We start from the raw sequence: 22804 nt of genomic DNA, 5'->3' as shown, positions 1-22804 counted from the left end.
TCTGCATCCACCAACTCAAAGGGTTGTCAATGTCATCCTTATAAGAGTGTGAACAAAACATCAGTGTGAATGGGTCTCCACAAGACCCGTTCACACTGCAGAATATCAGCGCCACTGAAATTGTTCCGCACAAAGAAAGAACATGTTCATTCTTTGCGCGGATTCCGCGAGCTCTGCATAGCTGTCAATGGTGATGGCCCAATGCCCCGCGGCCCTAGCACCGAAGTATTTTTGGTGGCCGCCGCCAGATGGAATCTCCGCTCGCTGAATTAAGCGAGCGGAAATTCCGCAGTGTGAACGCACCCTAAGGAGAGCGGATTCTCAGCCAAATAGGAATACTACACTGCTGCATTCCTTATTTGTGTTCTTCTCCTCCATCTGTTACCTCTGCGTCCTCCGCACTGCTGCCACCAGACTCAAGGAGAGAGAGTCAAGTATGGATGATGTTAAAGCGTTACTGTCGTTAGAAACAACTTTTTTTTGCTAAAGATGTGAAATTAATAAAAAAAAATTTAAAAAGACAACCACTAGGGGTCTCTGTCTCATTAATTTTGAAAACGAGCCCTGGTATCCAAGGCTCTTTGGTCCTCAATACTACAAAAATTCTGGGGGGGGGGGGGGGGGGGGGGAGTGGGTGTGGGGTTTTCTTTCTCCCCTGCTGGCACCGGTGCTTTCAACTGGAGAACATTTGTGAGATTCAGACAGATTGCAGCCTCTTCAGATGAGGAGTAGAAAATCAAGCGCTCCAGAGGGTAATATTGTTAAAGGGGTACTCCGGTGGAAAACCTTTTTTTTTTTTTATCAACTGGTGCCAGAAAGTTAAACAGATTTGTAAATTACTTCTATTAAAAAATAGTAATCCTTCCAGTACTTATTAGCTGCTGAATACTACAGAGGAAATTATTTTCTTTTTGGAACACAGAGCTCTCTGCTGACATCATGACCACAGTGCTCTCTGCTGACATCTCTGTCCATTTTAAGAACTGTCCAGAATAGGAGAAAATCCCCATAACAAACATATGCTGCTCTGGACAGTTTCTAAAATGGACAGAGATGTCAGCAGAGAGCACTGTGCTGGTGATGTCAGCAGAGAGCTCTGTGTTCCAAAAAGAAACTAATTAACTCTGTAGTATGCAGCAGCTAATAAGTACAGTGACCCCCCCAACCTCCGACTGCCCTGACGTACGATAATGTCAACATGCGATGGCCTCTCAGAGGCAGCATCAACATACGATGCTTTTGTATGTCGGGGCCATCGCATAAACGGCTATCTGGTAGCGCAGACTGCTTCAGCTGCCGCCGGATAGCCATTTACAGTGCCCCGTGTGGTCCGCTGACTATTCACCCTGTGTAGAACTTGACTCTCGACGGTATGAAGAAGATGAAGAACTTGGTTCTTTGCTGTACGTAGAGGATGATGCACCTGACTCTTTGCTGTACACAGAAAATGATGAACTTGACTCTTTAGGCTCCTCCTCCTTGGGTACGCTGGTGTAGGCTTTAGTAGCAGACCTTGTCGGCCTCAAGTTGAAGGGGTCAGACTCCCAATCCGTTGACGGGAAATATTTGAAGGGAAGCTGTGTTGGGGCTGTTGGTCTGGTGACCGCTGCAGCCCATTCTCCATGAAGGCTCTGGACGGGGGTGTACTCCACAATTTCACCCACCTCCAAAGTGTAGAACTTCTTATGGAGATATGGCCTTTGCACTGCTCGCCGGTTTATGAGGATGGTCTGCCCAGTGTGGCAGTCAAGGAGTGTCCCATAACCTCTGACCTTGTCGAACTTGGTTATAGTTGCTCTTCTCCTTTCTAATGGCTCCTCCCCTTCTCGGGGGTGATCCCATTTACGGATGTACAATGCCTCCATTTCTTTGGTATTTTCTTGATACCGCACTCTTTCTTCATGAGGCAAATGTACATGCTTTGGAGCATAGAGTTCTTTGTGTCGGGCCTTTAGCTTTTCCATCAACTCAGCCAGCTCGGCTTCTTGACGGGCCCTTTCCCTTTCTGCAGTTGGGATTGGTGGGAGTGTCTTCCCAGGTAATGGTTGAAGTACTCTGTGCATGTACTCGATCAGCTCCGGCTCATCTCCGATCACCCATTGCGGTAATTTTGGTGAGCACGGTCGTGCACTTGGCAAGCTTGATCAAGGAATGACCTCAGGGCTGGAGGAGGAAGAATAGGCCGCCTCTGGCGGGGTACTCACAGCAGACTCCTCCGACGGGATCTCGGCCCACGAGCCCCAGGTCCTGTGGTGAGGGGACAATCTCACCGGTGACGCACCTCCAGGTGTCCCTGCACTGTTCGCTGGAGGCGTCTCTGGCCAATCGTCGTCATCATCAGGCAGTGGGGGAAGATTGCAGGCCCCCTCTTCGTCTAATGATAACCGCTGCAGACGGTCAGCAAGCTCTTGAAAAAGTTGGGCTGTGACTGCCACAACTTTCCGTGTTTCCGGCGCCATTTTGCCAACTTGACCACGTGGAACGCTGCTCTCCGCCATGTCTGTATCCTCCGGCTCTTTCTGCACACTGGAGAGGTTGCTCTGTGTGCCGTCTTTTATAGTGGGCTTCTCTAAAATGGCGCTGGGCAAAAAGGACACTATCGGTGCAGCCCCGACTTCTGGTCCCTCCTGCATCTCTGAGTTCCCTTTCGGCTGGGATACAGCAACTTGGCGTCCACGCCCAGTGGCGGGGCGTGGCGCAGCGCAGGATTTCTTTGCGCGCTTTTCCGGCACCAGTTCGGCTCCGCCTGTGCTGACCAGACCAGAGGATCGCAGCATTAGCTCATAACGCAGTTTACACATTTTAACTGTAGACAGATCTTCGCCTCCCCCCTTACTTTTCTCTTGGCCCCCTTGTATGATGCACTACAAGCACCGTTCCTGTACACAGCAACACATGAATAAAGTTATTTTCTTAGGGGGGAGTACACTTTCACTAGTGGCGATGGTAGGCACACACCCGAATCCTGTTCGTGATGCCAAAAAGGCTTTGTGGTAGCCCTTGGGGGGGTGTATGGTAGGGATGGTAGGATGTTGGTATATGAGGGGTTAATATTAACCCAGTCACTTGTGACGCCAGGGTGAGGGCTGGTATGCTGAATCTATGTTCCAGCCTATCACCGCCCTTCCCAGAAGCGATAGGTGCAATGAAATGACTGAAGGTCCACAAGCAGATTTACCTTGAACTTCAATAACTTTACTGCAGTGCTTGCAATATCCAATACGTAATAACAGTTTCTTAATACAGTTCTTTGGTTGCTTAGCGACTGGCAGAAGTTGCGGACCTTGCATAAGACTTATAGTCTCTGAACTTAGGGATTGATGTGCAGATCCGTCCGGATTTAGGGGAAATATTGGGTCCGGTGATACTGCAGAGTGCTTAGGGGATGACACACTCTATAATTTAGATCATTCAGCCGTTGCCGCAAGGCTCAGGCCTAACTCACTGCGATTACTGCAATACAGGTCCTTTTCTGATGAAAGCCAGGAGCAAGAGAGCGATAAGATGTCCGCCGCTCCCTTATATGGACAGGAGGCGTGGCGATTTTGATTGGTCCGTACGTCTGCCACTCACTTTACATGGTATCATGGGATTGCTTACGTCACAGGATCTATTTACATTGCAAAACCCAAAATGAGGCTAGAGATACCAAAGTGAGGCCTGGAACGCATCCAGAATGAGACTTGGAACGCATCACATGACCCGAAGGCCCTGCGACACCATGGAAACAAGTAATTAACCATTTATATACAGAAATAATACTATATACATTATTCTATGGACAAATTAGAAATCTATATACTATAATAGAGGCGACTAGGGGCGGACCGACTAACAGAGATTACTAAGTCCTAGGGACTCTGGCTACGGGGACCCATAGATAAATAAGTACCGTATGAAATGCGGTACTGGGACACCACACAACCAATAGGAAAGTAGTTAGTTGAAAGATTTAATCACGCATGCACATTTTGCGAATTTAATTACGAATTCAGCATGGGGAAAAAAAAGTGAACGAATATGCAAAATTCGCGAATATAGGACGAATGTTCGTCCATATATTCGCGAGATATCACAAATTTGAAAATGGCCTATGGTCTAGTCGTGATGCTGCATTCCTGGGGAGAGCCTGGACCCCATACAGGAGATGGTGGTGAGGGGGGGGGGGGGGGGGGCATGGCCACCACTGAATTTTTTCAAGAAAATGAAGTATTTCTCACAGGAAAGTATTGCAGTAACACATGTTTTGCTATACACATGTTTATTCCCTTTGTGTGTATTGGAACTAAACTAAAAAAGGGAGGAAAAAAAAAATCCAAACTCCAAAAATGGGCTGGACAAAATTATTGGCACCCTTTCAAAATTGTGGAAAAATAAGTTTGTTTCAAACATATGATGCTCCTTTAAACTCACCTGGGGCAATATATTAGAAATCACACCTGAAATCAGATAAAAAGGAGAGAAGTTCACTTAGTCTTTGCACTGTGTGTCTGTGTGTACCACACTAAGCATGGACAACAGAAAGAGGAGAAGAGAACTGTCTGAGGACTTGAGAACCAAAATTGTGGAAAAATATCAACAATCTCAAGGTTACAAGTCCATCTCCAGAGATCTAGATTTGCCTTTGTCCACAGTGCGCAACATTATCAAGAAGTTTACAACCCATGGCACTGTAGATAATCTCCCTGGGCGTGGAAGGAAGACAAACATTAATGAAAGGTGTCAACGCAGGATAGTCCGGATGGTGGATAAGCAGCCCCAAACAAGTTCCAAAGATATTCAAGCTGTCCTGCAGGCTGAGGGAGCATCAGTGTCAGCGCGAACTATCCGTCCACATTTAAATGAAATGAAACGCTATGGAGGAGACCCAGGAGGACCCCACTATGGAGGAGACCCAGGAGGACCCCACTATGGAGGAGACCCAGGAGGACCCCACTATGGAGGAGACCCAGGAGGATCCCACTATGGAGGAGACCCAGGAGGATCCCACTATGGAGGAGACCCAGGAGGACCCCACTATGGAGGAGACCCAGGAGGACCCCACTATGGAGGAGACCCAGGAGGACCCCACTATGGAGGAGACCCAGGAGGTCCCCACTATGGAGGAGACCCAGGAGGACCCCACTATGGAGGAGACCCAGGAGGACCCCACTATGGAGGAGACCCAGGAGGACCACACTATGGCAGGAGACCCAGGAGGACCACACTATGGCAGGAGACCCAGGAGGACCCCACTATGGAGGAGACCCAGGAGGACCCCACTGCTGACACAGAGACATATAAAAACAAGACTACATTTTACCAAAATGAACTTGAGCAACCAAAATCCTTCTGGGAAAACGTCTTGTGGACAGATGAGACCAAGATAGATCTTTTTTGTAAAGCAAATCATTCTACTGTTTATCAAAAACGGAATGAGACCTACAAAGAAAAGAACACAGAACCTACAGTGACATATGGGGGAGGTCAGTGATGTTTTGGGTTGTTTTGCTGCCTCTGGCACTGGGGGCCTTGAATGTGTACAAGACATCATGAAATCTGAGGATTACCAATGGATTTTGGGTCGCACTGTACAGCCCAGTGTCAGAAAGCTGGGTTTGTGTCCGAGATCTTGGGTCTTCCAGCAGGACAATGACCCCAAACATACGTCAAAAAGCCTCAGAAATGGATGACAACAAAGCGCTGGAGAGTTCTGAAGTGTCAGCAATGAGTCCAGATCTAATTCCCATTGATCCCCTGTGGAGAGATCTTATAATTACTGTTGGGAAAAGGCGCCGTCCAATAAGAGACCTGGAGCAGTTTGTAAAGGAAGAGTGGTCCAACATTCCGTCTGAGAGGTGTAAGAAGCTTATTGATGGTTATAGGAAGAGTGCTCCAACATTCCGTCTGAGAGGTGTAAGAAGCTTATTGATGGTTATAGGAAGAGTGCTCCAACATTCCGGCTGAGAGGTGTAAGAAGCTTATTGATGGTTATAGGAAGAGTGGTCCAACATTCCGGCTGAGAGGTGTAAGAAGCTTATTGATGGTTATAGGAAGAGTGGTCCAACATTCCGGCTGAGAGGTGTAAGAAGTTTATTGATGCTTATAGGAAGACACTGATTTCACTTTTTTTTCCCAAAGGATGTGCAACCAAATATTAAGTTAAGGGGCCAATAATTTTGTCCGGACCATTTTTGGAGTTTGGTGACATTATGTCCAATTTGCTTTTTTCCCTCCTTTTTTGGTTTAGTTCCAATACACACAAAGGGAATAAACATGCGTATAACAAAACGTGTGTTACTGCAATCCTTTCCTGTGAGAAATACTTCATTTTCTAGAATGGGCGCCAACATTTACGGCCATGACTGTATATGTCCATTGTCGTTATGGGTTTAGAGTACAGATAAAGCACAAGGCTACGATATACAGTAACCGCACTACGTCGGCGCACCCTTAACCGGTGGGAAATGTTTTACAGTGCTCCTCAGTTGTTGCCGGTTGTCACTTTTATCAATATTTGGCAGAATTCTCCTCATCTAAGGCAATGCAGATATTCAGTCTTCCTGTTATTTGTTATTCTGGGAAGGAGGCCAAGTCACAACTTATGTTCCAGTAATGACAGGAGCCGTCATGATCTGTAATTTTTATGGTTGAGGTCGATGAATGACGAGGACTGAAACGACACGATCTGATGACAAAGTGATTCCAGGCTTCAGCCGCTCACTTCAAGTTACACAACAAAGAAAGTGCAAACACTTAGGAACGAGACAAGTGGGATTCAGGCTCTGCCAAGGCTCCTCTCATGCACTTCTGTGCTGAAGGTCGGCTGCTAGTCTGAAATAGGATTAAAGGGGTACTCCGGCCCCAAGGCATCTTATCCCCTATGCAAAGGATAGGGGATTAGATGTCTGATCGTGGGGGACCCCCACAATCTAGCATGCAGCACACACCTGAATGCACTGCAGGAAGCGCTGAAAGCTCTCAGTGTTATGCCTCCACACCTCGGGGACGGAGTGTCGTGACGTCACGACTCCGTCCCCCGTGGGACATCACGTCCCACCCCCTCAATGCAAGTCTATGGGAGGGGGCGTGACGGCCGTCACGCCCCCTCCCCTAGACTTGCATTGAGGGGGAGGGACGTGATGTCACACGGGGCGGAGTCGTGACATCACGATACTCCGTCCCCATGGTCAGGAGGCATAACACAATTCCAGTGCTTCCTGCAGTGCATACAGGTGTGTGCTGCATGCTAGATTGCGGGGGTCCCCCACGATCAGACATCGTATCCCCTATCCTTTGGATAAGGTATAAGATGTCTTGGGGCCGGAGTACCCCTTTAAAGGGGTACTCCCATGGAAAACTTTTTTTTTTTTTTTAATTAACTGGTGCCAGAAAGTTAAACAGATTTGTAAATGACTTCTATTAAAAAAGCTTAAGCCTTCCAGTACTTTTTAGGGGCTGTATACTACAGAGGAAATGCCTTACTTTTTAGATTTCTCTGATGTCACGACTAGAGATGAGCGAACTTACAGTAAATTCGATTCGTCACAAACTTCTCAGCTCGGCAGTTGATGACTTTTCTTGCATATATTAGTTTTCAGGTGCTCCGGTGGGCTGGAAAAGGTGGATACAGTCCTAAAGAGACTCTTTCCTAGGAATGTATCCACCTTTTCCAGCCCACCGGAGCACCTGAAGGCTGAACTAATTTACGCAGGAAAATCCATCAACTGCCGAGCCGAGAAGTTCATGACGAATCGAATTTACTGTAAGTTCGCTCAGTTCGCTCATTTCTAGTCACGACCACAGTGCTCTCTGCTGTCCATTTTAGGAACTGTCCAGAGCAGGAGAAAATCCCCATAGCAAACATATGCTGCTCTGGACAGTTCCTAAAATGGACAGCAGAGGTCAGCAGAGAGCACTGTGGTCGTGACATCAGAGAAATCTAAAAAGTAAAGCATTTCCTCTGTAGTATACAGCCCCTAAAAAGTACTGGAAGGATTAGGATTTTTTAATAGAAGTCATTTACAAATCTGTTTAACTTTCTGGCACCAGTTGATTAAAAAAATAAATAAATAAATAAAAAATTTCTACGGGAGTACCCCTTTAAGGTTGGTGCAACATGTCCCTAGTATCAGGCGTATTGTACCAGTCACATTATCACTAGTCGTGGCAGAGAATATCTTCACTAAGCTTTGCGCGCTACCATTTTGATGGCTGCTTTGCAGAAAATTCTCAGGAAAGATGCTAAAAATAGTGAATGCTCAGAACACGGCTGTTTAACCCCTGATGCACCGAATTTTTTTATTTTTATTTTTTCGTTTAATTTTTTTTTTATTCCTCTCCTTTTAAAAGCGATAACTTATCATTTCCCATCGACAGAGCCGCACGAGGCTTGTTTTTCTGCCAAATCAATTGTACTTTGTAATGACACGGCTCGTTTATACCACAAAATCTATAACAAGAAGAAAAAAAAAGTTGTGTAGTAAAATGGAATAACAAAAAATGCAATTTTGTTACTTTTTGAGGGCGGTGCATTTTATGGTCACAATGATAGGTTATGTTTTTTTCTGTGCATCAATAGGATTAAAATACCCATTTTACATTGGTTTTGGTTTTATTTTATCCCCCCTCCCCCCCCCAAAGAAAAAAAAATACAAACTTAAAAAATTTTTTTTTTTTTTTTATCGATACCATTTTTGTTTGTATGAGACTTTTTTTTTTTTAGCACTTGTCTCTGATTTAGCACTGTCTATGACAGTGGTCTCCAACCTGCGGAGTTCCAGATGTTGCAAAACTACAACTCCCAGCATGCCCGGACAGCCAACGGCTGTCCGGGCATGCTGGGAGTTGTAGTTTTGCAACATCTGGAGGTCTGCAGTTTGGAGACCGCTGGTCTATGATTTAGCTGAGCTCATGTCATGGTCCCTGATGATGTGCATGACATACATGTAAGGGTTAAAGGGGTATTCCAGGAAAAAAAACTTTTTATTTTATTTTATTTTTTTTAAATCAACTGGCTCCAGAAAGTTAAACAGATTTGTAATTTACTTCTATTAAAAAAAATCTTAATCCTTCCAATAATTATCAGCTGCTGAAGTTGAGTTGTTCTTATCTGTCTGGAAACAGTGCTCTCTGCTGACATCTCTGCTTGTCTCGGGAACTGCGCAGAGTAGAAGAGGTTTGCTATGGGGATTTGCTTCTACTCTGGACAGTTCCCGAGACAGGTGTCATCAGAGAGCACTTAGACAGAAAAGAACAACTCAACTTCGGCAGCTCATAGGTACTGAAAGGATTAAGATTTTTTTTAATAGACATAATTTACAAATCTGGAGCCAGTTAACTGGTGTGTAGTATGAGTGACACTGATGACAACCATACTTACCTGGTCCTATCCTGGTGTCCTGTTGTCCCCGCTATTATCTTTTGTATCTTCCATTCCTAAGCCAGAGAAGATAACGGGACCACAGAACAGGATCCTCAGGGTGCCGTTTCCTCAATGTAATAATCCTACCGCCAACCGTCCCACAAACGGCAGGGAGAAATAACGGAATGTCCGCAGCAGATTTTATGAAGTAAACTTGAAGTAACTTTACTGCAGATTTTATGCAACGGCATGAAAAATACAGTCTTTACAGGAGTGAAGCGGGATACAGGTTCCTCACAGGTTTGCTGGGACTTTAGAATGAATGAGCTTTGGTGCTAGCCACTGTGCTACTATTTTAGGATATTTGAGTTGATAGTAGTCACACAGGATTTGTAGGATTGGAATAACTCGGGGTCGGTATTAGGCTTCAGGCCTAGCTTGAATTGATGCTGATGATAGATTAGTTGTGCTTGCTTTGTAGTCCGGCAGAAAGAGAGAGAATTTAGTGGCTGCAGTCCCTTATATGTTAAGAGGGCTGGACAAAGCTCATTGGTCAGCAGAACCGGTCAGTCCTGACCCAGTTAACTCTGGGTATCACATGACCCCCAAAGGTCCTCAAACCATACTACAATTTATTTAAAGGCACGTGACCTCTAAGGTCCTATACAGAGGTATTCCTACTTATTAATGTATACATGAAATTATACAATTATAAGGAGCTACTAGGGGTGAGCCCTACAGGAGAGCCCTATTAACATGGAGGGACTCTGACTGAGGGGACTTTAGACAAAGGGACAGGACCAGGTCCAGTACCGGGATACCACAATAACATAAAAAAAACTGTTTTATTTAGTTTTTTTTTTGCAATATAGTGCACTCTGCAAAATCTCATCCCCCATCCATTTATAGAATCACAACCTACCTAGAGCGCGTGTACTACAAACACTACGTATGACCCCCTTAAAAATGTCTCAAAAATTATAAACACAGTATATATATATATACCCCAGAATAGTCTCCTTTATACAGACCACTGAACAGACCCCAAAGTATTCAGATCCCAGACCACCCCCTGTCTAGACTCCCCCTGTATACAGACCCAACTACCTATAAAGTACAGACACCAGACCAGGACAATCTTCCTCTGTTACTCGTAAAGGGGTTATCCAGGAAAAACACTTATATATATATATATCTCAACTGTCTCCAGAAAGTTAAACAGATTTGTAAATTACTTCTTTTAAAAAATCTTAATCCTTTCAGTACTTATGAGCTTCTGAAGTTAAGGTTGTTCTTTTCTGTCTAAATCCTCTCTGATGACACCTGTCTCGGGAACCGCCCAGTTTAGAAGCAAATCCTCATAACAAACCTCTTCTAAACACGGCGGTTCCCGAGACAGGTGTCATCAGAGAGAACTTAGACAGAAAAGAACAACTCAACCTCAGAAGCTCATAAGTACTGAAAGGATTAAGATTTTTTAATAGAAGTAATTTACAAATCTGTTTAACTTTCTGGAGACAGTTGGTATATAAAAAAAAGTTTTTTCCTGGCTAACCCCTTTAACGACCACGGACGTAAATGTACGTCCTGGTTTGGCGGGACTTCCCACACCAGGACATACATTTACGTCCTGTGTATGACCGCGAGCATCGGAAGGACGCTCGCGTCATACACTGCAGGTTACAGCTGCTAGCAGCAGCCGGGGACCCGCCCGTAATGGCCGACATCTGCGATCGCACGGATGTCCACCATTAACCCCTCAGATGCCGTGATCAATACAGATCACGGCATCTGCGGCATTGCGGCACTTTGATTGGATGATCGGATCTCCCGCAGCGCTGCCGCGGCGATCCGATCATCCAGCATGACAGCCCGAGGTCCCCTCACCTGGCTCCGGCCGTCTCCCGGGGTCTTCTGCTCTGGTCTGAGATCGAGCAGAAGATCACCGCTAATACTGATCAGTGCTGTGCCTTATACATAGCAATGAACAGTATTAGCAATCAAAGGATTGCTATAGATAGTCCCCTATGGAGATGTAAAAAGTGTAAAAAAATAAAAAGTTGAAAAACGTAAAAATAAAAAGTAAAAAAAAAGTGAAAAATCCCCTCCCCCAATAAAAATGAAAATTGTCCGTTTTTCCCATTTTACCCCCAAAAAGCGTAAGTTTTTAAAAAAATAAACATATGTGTAAATGTCTGAACTATCAAAATATAATGTTACTGATCCCGTACGGTGAATGGCGTAAACGTAAAAAATTAAAAAAGTCCAAAAATGCTGCTTTTTTTGTCACATTTTAGTTCCAAAAAAAAATTTATAAAAAATGATCTAAAAGTTTTATATATGCAAATGTGGTATCTAAAATAAGTACAGATGACGGCGCAAAAAATGAGCCCTCATACCGCCCTATATACGGAAAAATGAAAAAGTTATAGGTGGTCAAAATAGGGCGATTTTAGATTACCGATTTTGTACAAAAAGTTTTAGATTTTTTTTAAGCGGTACAAAAATATAAAAGTATCTAGCCATGGGTATCATTTTAATGGTATTTACCCACAGAATAAAGAACACACGTCATTTTTACCGTAAAGTGTATAGTGTGAAAATAAAACCCTCCAAAATGTGCAAAATTTTGGTTTTCACTTAAATTTCCTCCCTAAAAAAATTTTTTTTTTTTAGTTCGCCGTACATTTTATGGTAAAATGAGGGGTTTCATTACAAAGTAAAATTGGTCATGCAAAAAACAAGCCCTTATAGGGGTATTTAGATGGAAATATAAAAGAGTTATGGATTTTAGAAGGCGAGGAGGAAAAGATGAAAACGCAAAAATAAAATAAATAAAATTGGCCTGGTCCTTAAGGTGAAAATTGGCTTGGTCATTAAGGGGTTAAAGGGGTACTTCACTGTCACAGAGTCTGAAACATTTAGTTCCAAATGCTGGGTATGGGCTGCGGGGGTCGAGACGTCACACCACGCCCCCTCAATGCAAGTCTATGGGAGGGGGCGTGGCGGACGCCACGCCCCCTCCCATAGACTTGCATTGAGGGGGGGTGACGTCACAAGGGGTCTAACCGTGGCGTCACGATCCCCTCACCCAGCATTCTGAACTAAACGTTCCGGACGCTGGGGCAGTGGAGTACCCCTTTAATAATATGGCCACAATGAATGCATCTTACATGCAGAGATTCTCCGAAGTGTGATTCATCGTTTCCCTTCGCGGTGAAGTGAACACTTTCAGGTATCAGCATTTTGCCATAAATAGAACATATTACCGCTATTTCCAGATGATAGGAAATATATCAGTTGTCTGGACACCAAGGCTCATTCATAACTAAAGAACTTGCCAAGCAATATGCCGTAAAATATGACTCCGCCACAAGAATATCTTTGTATTAAAGAAGGAAAAAGTTATTTAGAGGTAAAGATCATTGACTGGAGAACCGGATGCACTTCCTATATTCCCTTATTAGTCATGATGAGACACATTACATTATAATTAGTACAAATGGGACACATTAAGAATATTTTATAGTTTATATAAATTACATACTCAAGTCACTATTCTGCTGGTGAGGTCACTGTGTACATTACATTCCATTACTTATCCTGTACTGATCCTGAGTTATATCCTGTATTATACCCCAGAGCTGTACTCACTATTCTGCTGGTGAGGTCACTGTGTACATACATTACATTACTTATCCTGTACTGATCCTGAGTTATATCCTGTATTATACTCCAGAGCTGTACTCACTATTCTGCTGGTGAGATCACTGTGTACATACATTACATTACTTATCCTGTACTGATCCTGAGTTATATCTTGTATTATACTCCAGAGCTGTACTCACTATTCTGCTGGTGAGGTCACTGTGTACATACATTACTTATCCTGTACTGATCCTGAGTTATATCCTGTATTATACTCCAGAGCTGTACTCACTATTCTGCTGGTGAGGTCACTGTGTATATACATTACATTACTTATCCTGTACTGATCCTGAGTTATATCCTGAATTATACTCCAGAGCTGTACTCACTATTCTGCTGGTGAGGTCACTGTGTATATACATTACATTACTTATCCTGTACTGATCCTGAGTTATATCCTATATTATACTCCAGAGCTGTACTCACTATTCTGCTGGTGAGGTCACTGTGTATATACATTACATTACTTATCCTGTACTGATCCTGAGTTATATCCTGAATTATACTCCAGAGCTGTACTCACTATTCTGCTGGTGAGGTCACTGTGTATATACATTACATTACTTATCCTGTACTGATCCTGAGTTATATCCTATATTATACTCCAGAGCTGTACTCACTATTCTGCTGGTGGGGTCACTGTGTACATACACTACATTACTTATCCTGTACTGATCCTGAGTTATATCCTGTATTATTCTCCAGAGCTGTACTCACTATTCTGCTGGTGGGGTCACTGTGTACATACATTACATTACTTATCCTGTACAGGGGTTGATAAATTTGGCTTATATAAGCAAAAAATCAATACATCGCTTTTGAATACCATTTTTGTTAGCAAAAACCAATAAATGACTTCAGATTATCACTTTGCAGCTTTGAAAAAAATGTGTGATATATATATATATATATGTGTGTGTGTTTATTACTTTTTTGTTCCCACTTTTTCCACCTAAATGTACTAACTCATTTTTCGTTTTTTTTTACTTCTCATTTCAGATCCATGTATCCGGTGGACTACTTTAGATGCGGAGAAGTACCATGACCAGCGTTTTTTTGGTTTAATGTTAATAAAATGGTTAACGTGGGCTTGTGGGGGAGTGTTTTTTTTTTTAAATAATATTATTTTTAAACGTGTTGTGTTTTTTTTTATTTTTTATTTACTTGACAGACTTAGTAGTGGAAGCTGTCTTATAAACGGAATCCATTCCTAAGCCGGGGCTTAGCGTTAGCAACAAAAATAGCTAGCGCTAACCCCCAGTGATTACCCTGGTACCGGTACCAACAGGCCTGGAGCGTCAAATATGGCGCTCCTGGGCCTAGGCGGTAATAGGCTGGCGTTTCTTAGTCTGGGGAGGGCCAGTAACAATGGTTCTCGCCCACTCTGATAACGCCAGGCTGTTGCTGCTTGGTTGGCATCTTGCTGAGAATGAAAATACGGGAACGCCACACAATTTTTTGTATAAATAGTGAAATATATAAAAAAAAAAAAAAAGGGTTCCCCCCATTTTTATTCTCAGCCAGATACCAACCAGGTAGCAATTGCCTGACGTAACCACGGTGTTACTGGCCCTCCCCAGCCTAAATAAAGCCAGCCTGTTACCGTCTAGGCCCAGGAGCGCCATTTTTGACACTCCGGGCCTGCATGGTATCGGCTCTTCCCAGCACCCCTGTGGTGGTAGGTAGCGGGGTAATAATTGGGGGTTAGCGCTTGCTGTTTTTGTGGCTAATGCTAAACCCAGCTTAGTAATGGACTCCATCTATAAGACGGCTTCCACTACTAAGCCTGTAAAGTAAATTTTAAAAAACACAACACGTTTTATAAAAATTTATTCCAAAAAAAAAACCACTCCCCCACAAGCCCTTGTTAACCATTTTGTTAAAATAAAAAAAATAAAAATCTGGTCATCGAAGTAGTCCACTGAATCCGAAGTAGTCCACAGGATACACTGATCTGAAATGAGAAAAAAAGAAAAATAGGTTAATACATTTATTGTCACCCGCCCGCACATCTCCCGTGCCGCACGACTACAACTCCCAGCATGCCCTTACAGTAAGGACATGCTGGGAGTTGTAGTCATGTGGTGCGGGAGATGTGCGGGCGAGTCACAAGCTTGTCACCTACCCCCCTCTGCATGACTACAACTCCTAGCATGCCTTTACAGTAAGGACATGCTGGGATTTGTAGTTGGGTGGTGCGGGCGAGTGACAAGCTTGTGACTCGCCCCCCCACACAACTACAACTCCCAGTATGTCATTACTGTAATGACATGCTAGGAGTTGTAGTCGTGCAAGCCAGGCAAGCAGTGCTCTCCGCTCCCTCCCTAGTGCTCTCCGCTCCCTGGCTGGCGGTGATAAGAAAATCACTGTAATTTCATATTTCCCGCCTGCTCCCGTGATAAGGGACCCATCAGGAAATTTGAAATGACAGTAAACTCTGCGGCGCCGTAGCAAAGGGAGCCCGGGCTGACATAACACTGCAGCCGCCCGGTACTCCCGCAGCCGGGAGATGTGCAGGAGCCGTCCCTGTCATCTCTCAACATGTACCGCAGCGCTGAGGGATGGCAGGGACGACTTCTGCACATCTCCTGGCCCGTCTGCGGGAGTCTCTGGCAGCTGCAGAGTGATGCCAGCCCGGGCTCCTTCTAACATATAACAGAGCTGCAGAGTTTTTCTCGGTTCTACTGTAATTTCCCGCCTGATCCCGTGATTGGCTGCTTGGTCCCGGCCAATCACAGGACCCAGTGGGAAATGTGACTAGAAAAACTCTGCGGTGCCGAGGTATATTAAAAGGAGCCCGGGCTCCATCTGATGCTATCCCCGCTACCCTTACATAATGAGGGGGACACTGCTTTACATTTCCCCCCCCCCTTGTCTCCCGCCCACACCGCACATCTTCCACCTGCTACAAGACGCCATCATTATATAAGGGTATATTGTAAAATAGAAACACGGGTCGGCACTACTTAATGTCCCATAATAGACCACCTGTACCTGGAGAGGTGCCGAGATGTAAAAGCCGCAATCCTAGAGTGGTGTCCCGGTACAGGACCTTGTCCTGTCCCTTGTCTAAAGTCCCCTCAGTTAGAGTCCCTCCATTCATATAGGGCTCCCCTGCAGGGCTTACCCTTGGTCGCCTCATGTATAGTGTGTTTATATTTATCTAATGTATAGAAAGTATATGTACTGGACCTTAGTGGTCACATGATGAACGGTTGTGATGTATAAAATGTTCAAGGACCTTAGAGGTCATGTGATGTACCCAGAGTTCACTGGGTTCATAACTGACAGATTTGCTGACCAATGAGCTCAGTCCAGCCCCTTATTATATAAAGGACTGTAGTCAATCAATTCCCTCTCTTGGCTCTTGTTCCTGCTCCCGGATCCAAAGCACAATCAGCATTTCTCAATTCATCTCAACTTGGCCAAAGACTAAAGATCCAGCAACCACTAAAACTACTGTGAGTTATAAAGCTCCACCTACAAATTCTAAGTGACTACTAATCAGCTAAAATAATAAAATCAGTAGCACAGTGGCCTGCTTAAATCTCAAGACTACTAGTCCCAGCAAAGCCTGTGAGGAACCTGCATCCCGGTTACCTCAGGAGAAACTGAATATGTGTAAAGAAGGTTTTCACAAGTATTTAAAGCGTACCTCTCATCAAAAAAACTTTTGATATATTATAGATTAATGTATGCAGAATAACTTTACAATTGCATGTTATTAAAAAATATGCTTCTATTTAATTTTCCACTTTGAAGAAATGACCACTAGGGGTCTCCCTACCAGTCCTGGCAGCAAGCATTTCAGACTCATGCTGGAGTCCTAAACACTACGAGCTGCCAGTCTGCTTTGTTCACAAAGGAGAACACTCAGAGCTGCCAGCCTGCTTTGTTCACAGCCTGTTTGGCTGTGAACAAAGCAGGCTGGCAGCTCTGAATGTTTAGGACTCCAGCATGAGTCAGAAATGCTTGCTGACAGGACTGATCGGGAAAAATACAATAGAAAGAAGCATATTTGTCATTAACATGCTATAGGAAAGTTATTCAACATTCATTAATCTAAAATATATCAAAAGTTTATTTGCTGAGAGGTCCCCTTTAATGTTTAAAATGACAGTGGTCAGATGTGCAAAAAATGGCCGGGTCCTAAGGTGTAAAATGGCTGGGTCGTTAAGGGGTTAACCCCTTAAGGACACATGACGTACTGGAACGTCATGTGTCCACTCCCGATCTATAACGCGGGGCCACGGCGTGGCCCCGCGTCATAGCGGTTCGGGCCCGGCCTCTAACAACGGCCGGGACCCGTGGCTAATAGCGCGCGGCATTGATCGCTGTGCCGCGCGCTATTAACCCTTTAGACGCGGCGTTCAAAGTTGAACGCCGCGTCTAAAGTGAAACCGAAAGCATGCCGGCTAGCTCAGTGGGCTGTTCGGGATAGCCGCGGTGAAATCGCGGCATCCCGAACAGCTGACAGGAAGCGGGAGGGCCCCTACCTGCCTCCTCGCTGTCCGATCGCCGAATGACTGCTCAGTGCCTGAGATCCAGACATGAGCAGTCATGCGGCAGAATCATCGATCACTGGTTTCTTATGAGAAACCAGTGATCAATGTAAAAGATCAGTGTGTGCAGTGTTATAGGTCCCTATGGGACCTATAACACTGCAGAAAAAAGGTGCAAAAAAAAGTGAATAAACATCATTTAACCCCTTCCCTATTAAAAGTTTGAATCACCCCCCTTTTCCCATAAAAGAAAAAACACAGTGTAAATAAAAATAAAAATAAACATAAATGGTATCGCCGAGTGCGGAAATGTCCGAATTATAAAAATATATCGTTAATTTAACCGCACGGTCAATGGCGTGCGCGCAAAAAAATTCCAAAGTCCAAAATAGTGCATTTTTGGTCACTTTTTATATATGAATAAAAAGCGATCAATAAGTCCTATCAATGCAAAAATGGTACCGTTAAAAACTTCAGATCACGGCGCAAAAAATGAGCCCTCATACCGCCCCATACACGGAAAAATAAAAAAGTTATAGGGGTCAGAAGATGACAATTTTAAACGTATAAATTTTTCTGCATGAAGTTATGATTTTTTCCAGAAGTGCGACAAAATCCAACCTATATAAGTAGGGGATCATTTTAATCATATGGACCTACAGAATAAAGATAAGGTGTCATTTTTACCGAAAAATGTACTACGTAGAAACGGAAGTCCCCAAAAGTTACAAAATGGCGTTTTTTTTTTCAATTTTGTCTCACAATGATTTTTTTTCCCGTTTCACCGTAGATTTTTGGGCACAATGACTGACGTCATTACAAAGTAGAATTGGTAGTGCAAAAAATAAGCCCTCATATGGATTTTTAGGTGCAAAATTGAAAGAGTTATGATTTTTTAAAGGCAAGGACCAAAAAACGAAAATGCAAAAACGGAAAAAACCCCGGTCCTTAAGGGGTTAAAGTGGTTATCCAGCCCAAAACTTTTTTTTTATATATATCAACTGGCTCCGGAAAGTTAAACAGATTTGTAAATTACTTCTATTAAAAAATCTTAATCCTTCCAATAGTTATTAGCTTCTGAAGTTGAGTTGTTGTTTTCTGTCTAACTGCTCTCTGATGACTCACATCCCGGGAGCTGTGCAGTTCCTATGGGGATATTCTCCCATCATGCACAGCTCCCGGGACGTGACATCATCATTGAGCAGTTAGACAGAAAACTTCAGAAGCTATTAACTATTGTAAGGATTAAGATTTTTTTAATAGAAGTAATTTACAAATCTGTTTAAAGGGGTACTCCGCCCCTAGACATCTTATCCCCTATCCAAAGGATAGGGGATAAGATGTCAGATCGCCGCGATCCCGCTGCTGGGGAGCCCTGGGATCCCCGCTGCGGCACCGCGCTCTCATTACAGCACAGAGCAAGTTCGCTCTGTGCGTAATGACGGGCAATACAGGGGACTCCGGCTCCGCCCCTCGTGACATCACGGTCCGTCCCCTTAATGCAAGTCTATGGGTGGGGGCGTGACGACTGCCACGCCCCCTCCAATAGACTTGTAATGAAAGGGGCGGGCTGTGACGTCACAAGGGGCGGAGCCATGACGTAACGATGCTCCGTCCCCTGTATTGCCCGTCATTACTTGCAGAGCGAACTCGCTCTGTGCTGTAATGAGAGCGCGGTGCCGCAGCGGCGATCCCAGGGCCAGTTGATATATATAAAAAAAAAGGTTTTGCCTGGAATACCCCTTTAATTTTAGTACAGTGATCCCTCAACATACGATGGTAATCCGTTCCAAATGGACCATCGTTTGTTGAAACCATCGCATGTTGAGGGACCTGTGCAATGTAAAGTATAGAACAGTGGTCTACAACCTGCGGACCTGCAGATGTTGCAAAACTACAGCACCCAGCATGCCCGGACAGCCAACGGCTGTCCGGGCATGCTGGGTGTTGTAGTTTTGCAACATCTGGAGGTCCGCAGGTTGAAGTCCACTGTTAGAGGAAGTTGTACTCACCTGTCCCCGCCGCTCCGGACCATCACCGCTCGTCACCGCTGCCCTGGATGTCGCCGTCCATCGCTGTCGCCGCGTCCCCGACGCTCCAGCAAGGCCTCTGCTTCCCCGGCATCCTCGCTCTCCGTCGCCACCATCACGTCACTATGCACCCTGCTCCTATTGGATGACGGGACGGCGTGCGCAGCGACGTGATGACGACGATGGAGAGCGCTGACCATGCAGGGGATCCCGAAGAGGACGCGCCGGAGCCCCGAGGACAGGTAAGTGATCGTCACCGGACCACACGGGGCACTGTAAACAGCTATCCGGGGGCAGCTGAAGCAGTCTGCGCTGGAGGATAGCCGTTTGCGCGATGGCCCCGACATACAAAAGCATCGTATGTTGATGCTGCCTCTGAGAGACCATCGTATGTTGAAATGACCGTATGTCGGGGCCATCGTAGGTCGGGGGGTCAGGGTCACTGTATATATATATATGGTATGTCGGGGCCATCGTAGGTCGGGGGGTCACCGTATATATATGGTATGTCGGGGCCATCGTAGGTCGGGGGGTCACCGTATATATATGGTATGTCGGGGCCATCGTAGGTCGGGGGGGTCACTGTATATATATGGTATGTCGGGGCCATCGTAGGTCGGGGGGTCACTGTATATATATATGGTATGTCGGGGCCATCGTAGGTCGGGGGGTCACTGTATATATATATATGGTATGTCGGGGTTATCGTAGGTCGGGGGGTCACTGTATATATATATATATGGTATGTCGGGGCCATCGTAGGTCGGGGGGTCACTGTATATATATATGGTATGTCGGGGTTATCGTAGGTCGGGGGGTCACTGTATATATATATATATGGTATGTCGGGGCCATCGTAGGTCGGGGGGTCACTGTATATATATATATATGGTATGTCGGGGTTATTGTAGGTCGGGGGGTCACTGTATATATATATATATATGGTATGTCGGGGTTATCGTAGGTCGGGGGGTCACTGTATATATATATATATATGGTATGTCGGGGCCATCGTAGGTCGGGGGGTCACTGTATATATATATATATATATGGTATGTCGGGGCCATCGTAGGTCGGGGGGTCACTGTATATATATATATATGGTATGTCGGGGTTATCGTAGGTCGGGGGGTCACTGTATATATATATATATATATGGTATGTCGGGGCCATCGTAGGTCGGGGGGTCACTGTATATATATATGGTATGTCGGGGTTATCGTAGGTCGGGGGGTCACTGTATATATATATGGTATGTCGGGGTTATCGTAGGTTGGGGGGTCACTGTATATATATATGGTATGTCGGGGTTATCGTAGGTCGGGGGGTCACTGTATATATATATATATATGGTATGTCGGGGCCATCGTAGGTCGGGGGGTCATTGTATATATATATATATGGTATGTCGGGGCCATCGTAGGTCGGGGGGTCACTGTATATATATATATATGGTATGTCGGGCCATCGTAGGTCGGGGGGTCATTGTATATATATATATATGGTATGTCGGGGCCATCGTAGGTCGGGGGGTCACTGTATATATATATATATGGTATGTCGGGGCCATCGTAGGTCGGGGGGTCACTGTATATATATATATATGGTATGTCGGGCCATCGTAGGTCGGGGGGTCACTGTATATATATATATATGGTATGTCGGGGTTATCGTAGGTCGGGGGGTCATTGTATATATATATATATATGGTATGTCGAGGTCATTGTAGGTCGGGGGGTCACTGTATATATATATGGTATGTCAGGGTTATCGTAGGTCGGGGGGTCACTGTATATATATATATGGTATGTCGGGGTTATCGTAGGTCGGGGGGTCACTGTATATATATATATATATGGTATGTCGGGGCCATCGTAGGTCGGGGGGTCACTGTATATATATATATATATATGGTATGTCGAGGTCATTGTAGGTCGGGGGGTCACTGTATATATATATGGTATGTCAGGGTTATCGTAGGTCGGGGGGTCACTGTATATATATATATATGGTATGTCGGTGTCATCGTAGGTTGGGGGGTCACTGTATATATATATATGTGGTATGTCGGGGTCATTGTAGGTCGGGGGGTCACTGTGTATATATATATATATAGTATGTCAGGGTTATCGTAGGTCGGGGGGTCACTGTATATATATATATGGTATGTCAGGGCCATCGTAGGTCGGGGGGTCACTGTATATATATATGGTATGTCGGGGTCATCGTAGGTCGGGGGGTCACTGTATATATATATGGTATGTCGGGGTTATCGTAGGTCGGGGGGTCACTGTATATATATATATATGGTATGTCGGGGCCATCGTAGGTCGGGGGGTCACTGTATATATATATATATGGTATGTCGAGGTCATTGTAGGTCGGGGGGTCACTGTATATATATATATATATATATATATATATATATATATATATTTGGTATGTCGGGGTCATCGTAGGTCGGGGGGGTCACTGTATATATATATATATGGTATGTCGGGGTCATCGTAGGTCGGGGGGTCACTGTATATATATATATATATATATATATATGGTATGTCGGGGTCATCGTAGGTCGGGGGGGGTCACTGTATATATATATATATGGTGTGTCGGGGTCATCGTAGGTCGGGGGTCACTGTATATATATATATATATAGTATGTCGGGGTCATCGTAGGTTGGGGGTCACTGTATATATATATATATGGTATGTCAGGGCCATCGTAGGTCGGGGGGTCACTGTATATATATATATGGTATGTCAGGGCCATCGTAGGTTGGGGGGTCACTGTATATATATATATGGTATGTCAGGGCCATCGTAGGTCGGGGGGTCACTGTATATATATATAGTATGTCAGGGCCATCGTAGGTCGGGGGTCACTGTATATATATATATGGTATGTCGGGGTCATCGTAGGTCGGGGGGTCACTGTATATTTATATGGTATGTCAGGGCCATCGTAGGTCGGGGGGTCACTGTATATATATATATATATATATATATGGTATGTCGGGGTCATCATAGGTCGGGGGTCACTGTATATATATATATATATGGATATATATGGTATGTCGGGGCCATCGTAGGTCGGGGGGTCACTGTATATATATATATATATGGTATGTCAGGGCCATCGTAGGTCGGGGGGTCACTGTATATATATATGGTATGTCGGGGTCATCGTAGGTCGGGGGTCACTGTATATATATATATAT

This window comes from Hyla sarda, chromosome 3, assembly GCF_029499605.1.
Source record: "Hyla sarda isolate aHylSar1 chromosome 3, aHylSar1.hap1, whole genome shotgun sequence".
Classification (NCBI taxonomy): domain Eukaryota; kingdom Metazoa; phylum Chordata; class Amphibia; order Anura; family Hylidae; genus Hyla; species Hyla sarda.
The sequence above is the reverse complement of the archived record's forward strand: the minus strand, read 5'-3'. Positions refer to the sequence as shown.